Here is a 6,003-nt window from a genome sequence, read left to right as displayed (position 1 = left end):
TTTTCTATCTTTTACCTTTCATGTATTCACCCTTAGTTCAAAAATCACTTTCTGAGCACCATATCTAAATGCACTAAAGAGGGCTGGCAGTGTAACTCAGTGGTGAGCACCTGCCTAGCATGCCTGAGTTCCGGGCTTCCATCCCCAGCACTGCCAAAGAAAAAAAGTGAATGCACTAACTACCTCTAACCTCTATTTCCTTACTGTCTAACTCTTTCCATGTATCATTTATCATTATGTATTATTTACTCATTTGTTATTGTCTATTGCCCCTACTAGAACACAAGCTCTACAAAGGTGGAGATTTTCTGCATTTTATTCACTTGTGTTTCCCCAAACCCTAGCCTAGTACCTGACCAAAAAAATAATGTCCATCCTGCTCTGGAGAAATTTGACCTACAATTATCATCTACAATTTTTAAAATTAGGTAAACTCTGTCAGGTTTCAGATTTTTTCTAAATAATACTGCTTTTGTTCATTGTAGTTTAAAAATATATCCTTTAAGTTATCGTTGGATCTACCAATGGATTTAGCCATACCAGAAGCACAGACTCATTATTCATTACTTATGTTTTTACAGTGTCAAATATTATTCAACTAGATCTGTATCCCACCCTATACTTTATTCACCGTGTTTGACACTAAGTGACTTTTGCAGATTTCAAAAAAGCCAAATAAATACTTAAATGATGATGGCTTGCTAACATTACAGATTCTTTACATTGGTCTGCCTTCCCCACTTGGCCTCCTTGTGTCTCGGGTTCTCACATATAAAATAGGAAGGCTTGAATCAGAAGTTTCTAAGGCCTTTCCCACTCAACATTTTATGAGTTCTAAATATATACAAATATTCTACTTTAGTAGTGTACCTATTGTAACAGATTACCAGAAAACACTGCAAAGACCTCAAGCAAAGCAGATGCAAATGTGTAGCCTTCTAGCTTCCCTAGTTCTTGGCTGAGCAAAGATGCAGCACTGAAGTCACAGTTCCAAAGCAGTGAGTAGTGCTTAGAGTTGAGGGTGGCTGTGGGGTGGAATTTCTCCCTGTGCAGGTTTCCAGGACGTACACACTGTAATCATAGGAAAATGCTGATGACTGTGTGCAAAAATTCCTGGCATAAATCCAGATTTGATCATGTGTGCTCTCAAAATAGTGTAAACATATTAGGCCTTTCCTTGGGTAGATCTGTGGTCATCTAATCTGGCTTCAGCTGTCAGAGCTACCAGTCATCTTAGTAAATAATTTGAACATCAGCTATTTTCCATTATATTTTCTTTCCCTGTGTTAATATCATTATTAAGCTAAATGAGTATGCTTTTAGTAGGAATGAGGAGAACTCTCAGTGCACATGCAAAAAGGTAACACTTGCCTTTGTGCATTTTTTCTTGGAATTCTTTGTCTCTTTATTTATTATTTCTAATAGAATTATAATCACAGTTTGAAAACAACTTTTTTCAGTTTGCAAGTAATTTTTTAATATCCGTTTGGTATTTGACAGTACTATGATGCATTACAAAAATCAGGGGCGTTTAAGCCAGACAGGCCTGACTCTTATTCCTCTGTGGCTATTATCTGCTGAGTCCTTGGAGCAGTTACTTGTGCTTTAGAGAACGCTTTTCCCTGTAACTGAAGTCCAGACCCAAACTAGTTACAGGAAAAGGCAATTTGTAGTCTATTAATTGCAAAAGTCAAAGAGAGGGCAGTGGCCAGGTCGTCACAACCCCATGGCTTTCTCCATCTCTATGGTTGTCTTGGCTCTGTTCATATGCGTGAGCTTCTTCCTTTGCCTGGTGGGGAGAGATGGATATAGCTTTTCCAGTCATCGCTCCCAAGTATAGATTTACCAGTTATTAGCTAGTTGATGTGTTTTGCTAGTTGATGAGCAGCCATTCCCTGAACCTGCTGAGCCCCCCACGTCCAGTCACTGTAGCATCTCTCCCCATGACGTCCATGCAGTCCAGTCCCCCAAAATATGTTCAATGGCACAATAGAGAATTTAAGACCCTGCTACTGCATTGTATCTAGTATTCATTCCAGTAAATGCATTTCAGCTAATATTATCACAGTATTATGCTGATACATGTTACATTCAGAAAGCCTATCTTTCCCTACAGCTTTATAAAAGTGCAATAAAACTCCTTTCCCAGAAATCTCTAGTATATGCCCTCAAAACCCGTTGGCCCAAACTGCATGTTTCATTTGCTGAACAATTACTATGGCCAGGGGAATGTCAGGCCCTTATTAGCTTAGTGTAAAACTGATCATCTGCAAAGGGGAGTGACTTGGTCCTAAAACTAGTGGGAAAGACAACTTCTCGCCTAGGTGAGAGTGGACTGGACACACAAATAAAAGTCAGAGTACAATTGGGAGAGGAGAAATGGATACTAGGGAGGCAACCAACAATGCCCGTTTCATCACTCTCAGGGACATCATCTATAAAATGGTTATAATGAATATAATTCACAGCAACACAGTAAGGCTTAAAGGAAATTGTATATTATATTACTTAGAACAGAAATTGGTTCATTGATTTCACATCAAGTGCCCAGTAAATGGTGGTTAACAACAATAAAATAAAAATAATAAGGGGCTGGGGTTATAACCCAGTGGTAGAACATGGGCTTAGCATGTGTAAGGCCCTAAGTTCAATCTCCAGCACAACAACAACAACAACAACAATAATAATAATAATAATCTGATATCAAAAATTGTGAAGTGTCTGAGATTTTATATCATTTACAACCTTTTAAAGTTAGTCTTCCCATGGTTTACTGGATCCTAGCAAAATACACAGTACTCCTGGGTCAAATATAAAGAACTTTATTGTTCAGAGTAATAATGATAGTGTTATGGTTTTTGTCTGGGAGTCCCCCCAAAGCCTCATGTGGTCATGGGGGGCAAGCTTTTGGAGTTTGATTGATTATGAATGTGAGAGCTGCACCCACCCTGGGGTGGATAGTTTGCATATGTAAGGGAGAGGAAGAGGCTGCTTGAGGCCATTCCTCCCTTTTTAGTTTTTGTTGTTTCTGCTGTGTTCTGCTGCCATGAGCTGTAGCCCTCTGCCATGTGCCACTCTGCCTTGTAACCTGCCAACTATGGACTGAAACCTCCACAAACTGTAAGTGAAATAAACCTTTCCTTCCTTAATTTTGGGCGTCAGGTATTTTTATCCCAGCAACGAGAAAAAAGTAACCAAGACAGATAGCTATAGTATTAGCATTTTCTTACACCAATTCCCTACACCAATAATTTGCATAGAATGATTTAGAGGACCCCACTGACACCTGCATATGCAAAAAGTTGCAGTATGAAACTCTGCAATGGGTTGAGTTTATAATCTCCTTCACATTCATCTGCTGAAATGCTAATCCCCAACGTAATGATATCAGGGGGCTCTCAGGAGGTAGGACCTCTGGGAGGTGATTAGGTCATGAGGGCAAAGCTCTCATGCATAGAAGCAATGATCCTATTAAAGAAACACCAGAATAATCCCTCTCCCCTTCTGACAGGTCAGGTTGCAGTGAAAAGACAGCTTTCCATGAGGGGAAGCAGGCCCCTACCAGACACTATGTCAGCTGCTGTTGCTCAGGTCTTGGGATTCCCAGACTCAAGCACTGTGAATATCAAAAGTTGTCTGTAGCTTCTACAGTTGATGATGATTTGTTTTAGCAGTGCAAATAGACTAAGATGGCAGGCATGTTTAATTTTTCTTATATGGAGTATTTGACTAATTCTGTGTTGCTGTAAGATTTACAGTACATATGATGTGTAGAACCAACCATTCCTGGGCATACATACAAGGAGTGATCAAAAGATACAGTGAGTGTTTAAATAAAAAAAAACTTATTAAAGTGAAAGACACATTGCCAAGAAAAATGGGGTAAGTGTACTTAAAGTGGGAAGGATAGGTTGAGGTAGATTAATATCAGTATATATTTAACTACAATAAATTTTAAAATTTAAATATTCACCCTATTTTAATATCCACAACAGAGTGATCAAATATTTATGTCAATTTTGGTCAAATAGAAGTATTACAGTGTGTCCTTACTCACCTTATTCACTGGATCTGGTACCACAAGACTTCTGGCTCTTCCCCAAAGTCAAAATGACTGTGAATGATAAATATTTTGAATCAGTTTAGGACATTGAGGCCGTCATGACAGTGCAACTAAAGACACTTACAAAAGAGCACTTCCAGAGCTGCTTCAGGAAGAGGCAAGAAGGATGAGATCAATGAGTTGGAAGCAAAGAAGATAATTTGAGGGAGATTAATGTCAGTGCTTCTTTTACTCTAATAATTTTTTTAAATGTAAACCTTCACTTTATGCTTTGATTACACTGCGTATGTGAAGTCTGGATACAGTACATGAAATCTATGACACCTGGTCATTATCCATGCCCTGCTCACAGTCATGTGCTTCCTGCTCACAGGGGTAAGCTGTAACTGGAATGCCTTAGGAGTGGTATGGTTTATAGTAGAGATTCTGTCCTATGCATGGAAAACCCAGGACAACTCTCAGCTGCAGAGAGATAGCATCTCATCCGCTCAAAATGAATGGACATTTAAGGGCTTGAGAGAACGTGGAGAAAGGATAGGGAGTGTCAGGGAAGAGACAGAGACAGAAAATGTGTAACAGGAAGAGAGCCACAGCTGTGAAACCTTACTTACTTAAAATGAACAAAGGGAAAGTTTTCTCTAAATATGTAACAGCACTGGATCCCTACTTAAGTATCACAGAATAAGCTGAACTTTGCTTAGACAGCAATGTGCAGGACTCCAGTGGGCATCAGAGCCAAGGAGCCATTCCAGCCTCTGCTGCTTACTGGCTGTGTGACACATGCAAGTTTCACAACAGTCTTTGTTCCTAAAAATAAAGATAATAGTGGCAACTACTTCATAAGGTCATTATGGAGAGAAATTCCTAAAAGTGCTTAGTGTAGAGTCCACTACACACTGTCAGTAAATGGCAGCTGACAGACTTGTTTATAGAAATTTTGATAATGATTGTCTTAATGATATGTGGGGGGAAACACACCCTCTCTTCCATCTTTATTTCTCATCAGATACATGTGGGACAAAAGATTATTCCATAAGCCATCTGCCTGTGACAAGCTTAGACTGGTCATCAAAATGATGAGGCATCTGGGACACTAAGCACCATTTCTGTGCCACTATACAACCCCTCGGGATAATGTATCTATTCCTGGATTCTGTGCACTCATAGAGCCAGGTCCCAGCTTCAGGAAATGCTGTGGGTGCAGCAAGCAAAGTATAGAAAGTTGTCTATTCACTCTCGTTGTATCTCTTATAAGGTTAATGAGAAGTTAACTCATCTCATTAATGAGTTATTGTAATATTTGAATAGTGCGTGTATATAAACTTCCTAACTGGTAGAGTTTCTCACAAATGTTACACTCTCAATAATTATTCCCCACATTATAATTATATTAAGGCACAACAGATGTTTCCTCTTTGTGGTTGTTAAACTGTCACTTTGGGGACCTAAAGAGGAGCTACTACTTCAACACATTTTAAACTTCTTAAACTTCCTTGAGCATAAGAATCAGTTCAGGGAGTTTGTGCTTATGCAGGATTCCCCAGCCAAACCCACAAAGATTTTGAATCAGTAAACCTAGGAATGTGCCCAGTAATCTGCATTTTTAACAAGTGCTCCAGGGGAGTTTTCTGGCGTAGATGATGTTATGACCACGCTTTGAGAAATGCTGTCTCAAATGTATGCAAACTGTTTACATTTCAACTAAGACTACTCATTTCTATTTCCTTTTTGCACAATAAAAATTTGCTTTTCAAAATGAGATGTAAGGGGCTGGGGATTTAGCTCAGTGGCACAGCGCCTGCCTGGCAAGCGCGAGGTCGTGAGTTCAATTCCCGGTACCAGAAAACAAACAATCAAACAAAAAAAAGAGATGTAGAACAATGGCAGAAAGTAGCATGACTCTGAGGAAGGAAGACAACTTTCTTGTTTCTCTTTGGCAT

The sequence above is a fragment of the Chinchilla lanigera genome, unplaced genomic scaffold (genome assembly GCF_000276665.1).
Source record: "Chinchilla lanigera isolate Chin_1 unplaced genomic scaffold, ChiLan1.0 scaffold00007, whole genome shotgun sequence".
Taxonomy (NCBI): domain Eukaryota; kingdom Metazoa; phylum Chordata; class Mammalia; order Rodentia; family Chinchillidae; genus Chinchilla; species Chinchilla lanigera.
This window is presented reverse-complemented; position numbering follows the sequence as displayed.